The sequence below is a fragment of the Engraulis encrasicolus genome, unplaced genomic scaffold, assembly GCF_034702125.1.
Source record: "Engraulis encrasicolus isolate BLACKSEA-1 unplaced genomic scaffold, IST_EnEncr_1.0 scaffold_25_np1212, whole genome shotgun sequence".
Lineage (NCBI taxonomy): Eukaryota > Metazoa > Chordata > Actinopteri > Clupeiformes > Engraulidae > Engraulis > Engraulis encrasicolus.
Genome location: NW_026945544.1, coordinates 2,567,708 through 2,577,859, shown reverse-complemented (window position 1 = coordinate 2,577,859; position 10,152 = coordinate 2,567,708). Strand labels below are relative to the sequence as shown.

The 10,152-nt window shown below is 43.7% G+C and overlaps 1 protein-coding gene across 1 annotated transcript in view; it reads left to right on the top strand.

The window, feature by feature from the left end:
• Nucleotides 1-216: 216 nt before the first annotated feature.
• Nucleotides 217-10,152, top strand: part of b3gnt2b (UDP-GlcNAc:betaGal beta-1,3-N-acetylglucosaminyltransferase 2b) — a 30,573-nt gene continuing 20,637 nt past the window's right edge. Inside the window, exon 1 of the mRNA XM_063192827.1 lies at nt 217-387. The gene's annotated coding sequence lies outside the window, so the exon portion shown is untranslated. The remainder of the gene's footprint in view (nt 388-10,152) is intronic.

Here is a 10,152-nt window from a genome sequence, read left to right as displayed (position 1 = left end):
CTGTGATGCTAAAAAACAACCGACACGTCTAGTTTACTCTTTGTATTGAAGGCAGTTTCAGCGTGGAATGACATCGCGCAGACCGTGCTTCAAAACAGGGCATAAACAAGAATTAACTGCATCATGGCTGCGTCAAGCTCACTCTGTGGCACAAGTAGGAAGCATAACTGAGCCTTGAAGAATCGCCCATGAGAATCGAAACCAGTCAGCAGCAAACGTCATGACCTCAGAAATACGTGTTTCTCTTTATCAGTCTCCGGTAGACCAGTCTGTATTTGAGCCACGACTAGGACTGTATTTTGCCATCAAGGATTTGGTCTAGTGCGGCTATTATTTTCTGGATGCAAAGTTACATCTGAAGCGAACCGTTCTGTGATTTCGCTTGAGGTAACGTGTTCTTTATTCAATTTTAACTTCAGAGCGAGTGATCACACATGTGGCTTTTTAAGCGGGCGATGGGATCTTTTACAGCGGTAGATTCGCTACCCCGTGGTGTTGTGGAAGCCTGTTTGGCAAAGGATGTCCATTGTTTTGGTTGCCTGTTTGAAAGAAATACATAGCCTATAGCCTATTTGTGGAATTCTCAAGAAAAGGAATTTGGAAGATGTCTCAATCAGCTAGCAGCACGTAGGCTACTTCAGTAGGCTACAGCTGTTTAATCTGAGGTCTTTACACACCTGTGGAGGTAACGTTTTTCTTACCCGTTTAGACTTCAGCATTGTTAAAAGTTTAGTATGTTGATTTGACGACTCAGCTATCGCAAGTAATTACCCTAATTTCAGTGGAGGACTGTCTCTACCGTGCCTCATCGTCTCACCGTCGAGCTCAGGCAGTTTCGAAACTTCACAGAAAAAAAACGGCACGTGAAAAGTTAATTGAGTTATGCTTGGCAAATGTTGAGTAGCCTACCAACCACCATGAGTTGATGTTAGCCATTTTGTTTACTTTCTGAAGTTATTTTCAACAACTCGTTTATTAAAGTTCATACCATGTCCAAGTTACTCGCACTGAACATGAATTGAAACAAATTGTAGCCTTTCGACGTCATTCGTTAACTTTTGTCATGAGTTTGGCTACATTGTTTATCATCGTTCCACATCAAAAGGAAAGAATGCAGTGTGGGATCATTCACTCACGAGTAGAACTATTCTCCCACCACAGCCTTCCAAAATCATACATCCAGTTTGGGTATCCTATAGCCTACGTCACAGTAACAGTAAAGTGGCATGAGTCGCGTTTGTTTCTGCTCGAACTAAATATTATATAAATAGGCCTAATATAATTTAATAATATTTTTAAACTCTATTTCAAAATGTGTTTCGCTATGGGTTGCGTTATAACATGTAGGCTTGGTGTGCGTTGTTACAGAAACTTAGGCTATTGGATTAGGCTACTTGTACACATCAGATGTTAACTTGTTTTTGTTGCACAGTTAAAAAGGTGAACATCCACCTGGCACTTTAAGGGAAAAAATCTTTCCCTGGACGGCATTAAAATGGTCATCAACCACGAGACTGTCCATATTTGCGGGAAAGACAGGGACATACAGTATGGCTGCTCAGGTAGGATAGCCTACTATCGTGCAATGGAAATCACTCTCTCTGTGCCTGGCTTCTCCTCTGCCCTGCGCACCATCTAACCCGTGTGGTGTGCACTGGCCCTAGGATGAGGTCAAAAAGTTGTCCCAAGGAAGTGTTTTTCCCCATGGCCGTGCTACATCGTCCGTGCCACTTGGGCGCTGAATGTTTGCCCTGCGCGATTGCCACCTTACTGGAATGCCTGCCTGACTCAGAACACCGGAGCTTTGGTCGCGACCAGCTGCTTATTAAGTCCACATACGTCGGCTGGATGGAATAGCTTACGGTACTTTGACATGGGGAGCGGTACTTACCTGGCTTGGGCCATTCTTGAAATGTTTGTGTGACTGGGACGGAAAAGAAGGAATCCCCCTTTCAAAGCCCCTTCCCTCCTCAAACCGTCTCCAACGCTTTCATAGCTCATGTTAAGGTCACGGTGCAGGAAATGGAAGTTGCCTTTCAGGGGGGTCATGCGTCTAAAGTGTAACAAATCAGTGTTTGGGTTGGCGTTTTTCCTTTCACCGTTAGGACCGTGTTACCACATCAGAGGATCGTGCAGGGTAAAAGACCACCTCTACACACAGAGACCATAAGGATGCTTAGCTGTCATGAAATATCACACAGCCAAGTCAGGGTACTAGGCCTACTTCTCCCCTCCTTTTTTCTGTAGCCTACCTCTTTTTTTCTTGAATGTATTTTGGGACGTTTAAGAATTGTATTAGTCATGGATGACAGCTAATGATTGATTGTCATTCACTGACGTTTCTGTATCTGGTATGGCAGGGGTGCCCAACCAGTCGATCGCGAGCTACCAGTCGATCTCGAGGGGAGTGGCAGTCGATCGCGAGACATGTAATGTGACGGGGAAAATACTGACTTTCTAAAGTAGGCTATGTAGCAAGCTGCTGGTACTGTATTGGTTAGATAGCCTAATTAGTCCCACGGTAACACAGAATGAGGGGAAAGCATTAGGAAGTGACTGTAAGGGTATTGCAGTTGATTCATGTGTGCACACATGTAACATCGGGTGAGTAACAGAACATGTGCGCAACGATGCGTTATGACGCGGCGATATGCGAGGATCTTCGTCCAAATCGCATAGTCGCCTGCATCATCGCTAACTGTGTTTACATCGCGTGCCGCGTGTAAGGGAAATGTTAGTTGTTGACATGTATGGAATTCACTTCAATTTGTGCTGTTTCTTGCTCCAGTTGTGGACAAAACGATTGGCCAAACTCACAACAGAAAGCCTTTGCTGTGCTACTGTCCCAGAGAGCTGAAAAAAAAACCTTCATAGAAGTCACTCTTAACAGGGGTGTTAACCAATAATGAGTTCTCTCATTTCTCTCTCTCTCTCTCTCTCTCTCTCTCTCTCTCTCTCTCATAGTAAAGTGAACTTAACTAGCCTACTATTTACTCATAAAAAATTGTTAATTTCTGAGCCCTTTTTAATTTGTACCACTGAAGGCATGATATACTTCATCATATTTTAGAAATAGGTCCTATGTGCCTACATATGCCTTTTATATACCAAATGTTTTATCATTTTGAAATTGTTTCAGTCGTGTATGACTTGTGTAGGACTGAAATTATCTCTGCATACTATCAGTGCTGTATTGCTTTGTAAACATAGGCTATTCAGCAGACTTTCAAAACACACTGAAAATATACGGCCATAGTAGCCTACTAAAAACATTTTGTTCATAATAATGGTGATTAATAAATGGTGATCTTAAATTTCCATACTGACATCCTTACATTTTGTTTGGTAGATCACGGCAGACCATCAACTTCAAAAGTAGATCTCGGTTAAAAAAAGGTTGGGCACCCCTGTGGTATTGCATAATGCAGGCAAGCAGGAGCAAATGCTCGGTCACCACCCACCCCATACATTTTGGTCTGTCTTGTCTGTGGCTTGCAGACGACCTGATTTGTCCAGACAGCCCTTTGCTGTTCAACTTCACCTCGTATTACATAACACTTAGTTAGCAGATGACTTTCAATGCAAGGCAACTTGCAGACAGTACAAACCGGGCACACAAACAAAACTTAAAAAAATCTACTAATGTGTGTCAATACAAACAAGAGCAAGCAAGCCATTATTGTCCTTCTAGCCAGTCATGAGTTATAGGAATTGGCTGCTGCTCAGTCCATTGTTGCAAAGATCAAGGCTAGTAGTAGTTCAAGTTGAGTTCTCCCCCACCGACCGGCAGCCAGTAAGAAAATAAGTTTTGAGGTAAACATTCCCAGAGCCGTTTCCTGGGGTGGGCCGCTCAGGAGTCCGGCCCTGGGCCCTGTCCTCTGTTATGTGTCCTGTGCTGCTGCTGCTGCTACTGCTGCTACTTTTTTTGGTCAGTGTGTGTTCTGGTTGGGGAGCTTTTTTGGCGTCAGGCCGGTTGTTTGATGCTCTTGCTTCTTTGTTATGCTTAAGACCTGGCCACACACCAGGCACGAAAAAAGTCATGTTTTGAAGCTCTAAGGCAGTGCCGCCTGGTCACGCACTGTGTGTGTGTGTGTGTGTGTGTTGGAGAGGGTAACCCAGCAAGTAAGCAAGCATTTGGCAAGAATTCGTGTGACAATTATCCATGCAGTGCAAAGCACGAAGCTCATTTAGTAAAGCATGTCTACATTCATAGACCACCACCACATATCTATCTGCTATTCTGAAATTGACTTGACTCAGGCAGGCCTAGCTAGGCCCATAATAGATGTGATAGGGCTGCATTCCCCCTTCCGCAGTCAAATGTGGTGTTGGTAGTCTCAGCTCCACCCCACCCGTAATTAAAGAGCTCTTTGCAGAACGTTCCGATGAGCCAAGCTCATTTCCCCTGTTTCTGCGCTGCGGAATCAACCAGGGTTTTGGAAGCATATTTTCAAGGACAAAATCGTCTTTCCAATGTCTTTTCAGGAGTTGGTGATGTCTTCAACTTGTAACCAGATGAGGGGCTCCCTGTGAATCTGCTTCACCGTCCTCCATGGTCTTTATTCCCATAAGTAGTTTTGAAAGGGCTTGCCAGCCCTCTGTGTATTTTTCAAATGACTGACAAGTTTGCTTCCGATCTGTAGGGAGTTTGAAAATGACAAGCTACTTAGCATTGCCTGCAGTACTCATTACTCTCTCTGCACTGCCCCTCAAGTCCCCAAGAGTTGTTGTGATTGACTGGCTGCTATCTCTCGGTGTCTTAAATCAGGCAAGAAATGTCTGCAGTGCTAGAACTGAAGAAGCCTTAAGGTAACACTTGCAAGCCCCGGGAAGAAGTCCATTCACTTGCAGCTAAACTTCCTTGACTAGTGTGATGTGGATGAATGAGAATCTTTATATTGACACACAGAGTTTTTTGCTCACACTGCTCTAGGCCTCCTGTCATCTGACTGCTGCGATCTAGCGTGTGCTGACTCAAGCAGTGGTCCTGGTCCACAACCCGTCTGAGTCACTTTGTGTTATTTCAAGACTCAGTTTCTTTTTGTGTTCTTGTTTAATTTCTTTTTTTTACTCCTCCTTTTCCTGTCGTTAGTTTTGCCCCAGTTCCAATTCCCATGCCTTCCTCCTATGACCCGTCAGTTTGTCTGTGTCTGTGTCTGTGTATGTATATATATGTGTGTGTGTGTTTTTCTTTGCCTACTCCAGGCTAGCAACTCCACACAAGCCCACCAAAGGCCAGATAAGGGGAGGAATTCCCTCCCTGTATAACCCAACAGTGGTGGCTGTCTATGACCGCAGTTAACATGGCTATAGTAAGGCTGCCTTCTACTTACTCACAGACAGGGTAAACCTCTCGCTCCATAGTATTACTATAAATACTATAGTGGACTGGTGCTCTGCTCCGCATGGCTGGCTGGCTAGCTAGCTAGCTAACTGGCTGTCTGGCTTGCTTTGAATCTGAGGTGAGGAGGCAGGGCTGAGCTTCAGATGGGCTTTCTAGCCCTGTTTAAACTCTAAACTGTGGTCCCCTAAAGAAAAGAGGCCAGTAGACTATGCCAACATGCCACTGTCAGGGTTAAACCAGCAAAGGTTTCTCTCACAGAAGCTGCACATCGAGTTCTCAATCAACGATGACCATGGCTTTTCTCTTGATTTGTCTCCCCAGCTCTTGCATTCTTTGTATTTAATCTTCCCCTCAGTTCTATATTCTGTCAAAACAAAAACATGTCAGATCAGATATCGGGAGATTTCGGAATGTAGTGATAATGAATGACGTGGTGATGTGACCGATGATAGATATGCGGTTTCAAAGTCTTGCAGCTTTGTCTTATCTCTAGACGTTAAGCGTAAACGGTGAGGAGAATGTTAACATGGTGCCATGTTGGACTTAAAGTAGAGAACATTGAAAATGTTTAAACATTTTGCTTTTGTCATATTTCAATCTATGTTGTGATTGTAAAATATATACAATGCCATTATTATTATATCATATTGCTGCTGTCCTCTTTTTCACTGCAGCTTATGATGTAATACTTAATATTCCCACATGCATTGCCATATTTACTGTGTTTATCATGTAGTTTTGATTCTCAAAGCAGCTTATCCTGATATTTACTTCATGTTGTGAAAATTGAAAACTCTGTGGAATTGCTTTGCTGTTGTGCAAGTTCTAAAGATGTCACGAGGTACATGTTATTATGTTGGCCATACCAATATCCAGTCATCTCCCTCACCCCAGGCTGTTGTCGTGCAGTAGTTGCCTAAGTGGCATCTCTACTCTTCTTGTGTGGCAGCAGCAGCAGTAGGCACAGAGGCCGTGATGGCAGCCTTGTCACCATGGCTCCGCGGTGCCAGTCAGTCTGTCATTAGCACACGCAGTGCCCTCACCAGCCGGCAAAGTGGCTCTTCAGTTGCTCTCCAGCTACTGGTGTGTGTGTGTGTGCGTGTGCGCATGTCTGCCTGTGTGTGTTAGCCTGTTCTGTGCATGCATGGCTTTGTGTGTGTCTATAAGTACGTCTGTGTGATTTGTCTGTCTTTGCATTGACAATGACAAGGTTGGCGACTGTCTTTGTGGCTTGCCTAGAAAGCCATTGTCTTGGTTAAAGACTTGTTTTTCTTTCTTGTTGTCAAAGGGTCATTTTTCAAGCGCATTACAAGACTTCAGGGACTTCAGTGAGTCACTTTGTCCATGGACAAACCACATGAGCAGCCTGGAAGGCACTGCAGGCACAGAATGGACTCTGTTTGACATTGTTCTCTCTTGGTCATTGTTGCCTGTCAATTGTTCTGAGTCTACTGATAAATAAATCATAAGAGAACACTAGTCCTAAAGTCCCTTCATCCCTGACAGCCGGCTAACAGATCAGACACCTGTCTGTTTGAAGAGGCATTTGTGTGCCTTTTTGATGTTTGTGCAGGGGACCTGTGTCTGGTGGCCTAATGATTTACAGAGCTCAGCCCAGGCACCAGCCAGAGAGAGATGTGTGATGTTGGGACACGTTTAGGGCACATGTTTTTTTAACGTGACGTGAGCACCACACGCACAAATTGTAATATTAGATTAGATATCCTTCATTTGTTTTCAGAGATAGGTTTGATGTGCTGGCAAGTGTGACTCTTCCTCCCACCACATAACATGCGTACGCAATATTTAAAACACGAGCGCATGCGTGCGTGCGTGTGAAATGTGAATGAAATGTGTCGGTGCATGCATAGCACTTTGAATAAACTTTGTAGTCAGGATATTGTGCTATGTATTTAGATGGCTTTTGATTGAAGACATTTTAAAATATATAAACATTTAGTGTTCAGTGATTCATTGAAATACATTGTCAGCTTTACAGCTGTTGTGTGCGAAAAAGCTGTATGTATCCATGTTTACCTTTTTGACAATGGGAACGTCAACATTGACAGATGTTAAATGACAGAATTTTTTTTTTTAAACCTAGACCACCCATGTAGTTTGGAGTTTTTTTGGTTTCCTTCAGTTGTCTTGGCCTGAAGCTGTAATTCCAACACTAAGGAGAATGAAGTCGGACGACAAGACATGTGATTTTACCTGTAGTGGTTTTGGGTGATTTGAGTACTTAAGCTAGGCCTAATTATTACCTTGTCAACCTTGACATGCTGGGAAAGAATAGACACCCACCAATACCAACAATCCCCCAGAATGTATTTGTTTTGTGTGTGTGTGTGTGTGTGTGTGCACACCCTGTATTGACTTGTGTGGTTTCTCTAGTCACTGTCAGAGTCATGTTCCTCGGGCTTTGCATAGTCTTATTTGAATAGTTCAAGTAATACCAGTAGGGGACAAAATACAGTTTGTCAGGCAATCGATCATTTCCTGAGCATGTGTAGTTGGTCAAGTCTACTTTATTGTCAAAAATCTGTGTAACAGGGTTAGCACAGAAGTTTGAAATTGCGTCTGACCAGTCACCAATGTGCAGTTTAGCTAAAACATTTAAATAAGACATTGACAATCTCTCTCTCTCTCTCACTCACACACACACACACACACACACACACACACGCACACGCACACGCACTCACAGACACACACAACTAACCTTCTCATACATTAATGCCAATAAAGTCTCAATTACAGATCTTTTTATTCCTCACTGTTAAATTAACTTGTTTTATCATGCAGTATTGTGTTTTATTTCTTTTTGAATGTCAATGACCTCCAGCAGGGAAAAGCGAAAGAATGCTATTTGTTTCCAATACACCCATGTAGTGTATGACTATCACGGTTTCTCAAAGTTAGGTGTGCGCCCCTTGGAGCGCTAAAGCCATAGTCGTTCACTCGCAAGACGAGACTCAAAGCCTCACAAGTATTTCAAACGATCAAGTATGGAACAGGTGTGGAAATTGACTTTTATAGCAGTCCCATTTTGGTCACTACACATTTATTTCCAACTGGTTTCAAACTGGTTTCATAGTTTGGCAGTATTTCTGTTATGCTACAAGTTGAAAACATCAACTATGAGAATATTTATCAATTCATAACAGTACACACATTTTTCATAATCAAAATCTCAGAAAAGCAACACAAAGGCAAAGAGTACAAACGACGACCAAGTTATTTTAAGCTATTTTTTACAACATATACAGTATACTACTGTATAGGGTGTGAATGCAGAATTATTAGGCACACCCTTTTTTGTCCATTCTATGCCTATTTTCCAACTGACCTGTATGAACATGAAAACCTATTGGATTAAGCGTTTCAGGTCAATAAAGTCGTGTGAGTGTGGAAAGGTGAAGGATGCTGGATATTTAGTAACGACAAGGATGCAGCATGTGCACCTTAAAAATTCTAGGAATCAAGGGTGTGGGGCTTGGTGAAACAGTACTGGTTGGAAAGAGTACAATGATGGCGAGTTGCAGGGACGTCTAACAATGACTTCTGAAGCACACTTCACTTTGGAGCAGTACTTGGCGTGTCGGGATGATGCGGAATCCTCAAAAATTGGACGTTACTCATACCACAGCCTGTGTGCACAAACAGCCACCCCACATGCTATTTGCCCCATACCTGCAGTTCACCTAGGGGCGCTGTCGAGCGAGCACAGCCCATTCATTCTGACTGGCTCTGCGCTCCTCTGACGGTGCCCCTAGAGTGCACCCAGAAAAGTCGCCAGTAAACTCTCTCGTCATATCCATAGAACCTCTCTGCTCATACTAACAAGGGCATCACACTTCACTTTGAGAAACGGCCTGAGTAGGGGGGTGCTGTGGCGTAGCGCGCTAAGCCCCCCACATTTTAGGCTTGCATGCCCATGAGGACCCTGGTTTGAGTCCAGTCGGGGTAATTTCCCAGCCCTACCCCATATCTCTCTCCAGCTCATTTACCGTCTCCCTCGCACCATCATATCATAATAAAGGCCCAAAAACATAAATAAATAAATACCCCTTAAAAAACAAAAACAAAAACTGCCTGACTGAATAATTCCAGACACGGCCGTAGACTTGAAAGGAAGAGGAAGAAGAGAGCGTGACAGGTGTTGTGAAATAGGAGGTGGGCTGGAGGGTCTGAGTGGAGTGGAGACCAATATAGGGAAGTGGTAGTCTATAGCGGCCTCACTCGGGGGAGTGTCTGCCGCTGACTCAGAAGTTGCCACACTCCAGAGTGGCTAATGACTCAATGGGCTCCTAACGGTTTTGCTGACCACCACAGAGTTCTTCCTAGCTTTGGGTGGTGGTCAGGTCAGACCATTGGGGAACTCCTGATGTATTTCACGGCACTTCTTGTAAGCTACAGAATTGTTGTATGTGGTTTCAGGTATGAGTGTGGTTGGCCCTGATGAGTCAGAGAGCTAAAGCAGCCACGCTAGGCCCACATCCAATCAAGTAGAAGATTTTGTCCTGGGTTCGGCTGGGGTTTTTTTTGTCTGTCTTTTTTGTCTGTCTTTTTAAGCTTTCAAATGAATGGGAAAGGCTCCACAGACTGATCTCACCTTCACTCTGAACTCGACGTGCTTAGTGAATGATTGGAATGATTAGAATGATTTGAATGACGTCGTAAGCTATAAACTTGGCTCAGACCCTCTCATAGAGGGCTTTGTCTTTGCCATGTGGCTTTGCCAAGAAATGCAGTTTGCACAACAAATTCCTTTCCATCACATTTCCAATGCAATAAAGGTGCACTAA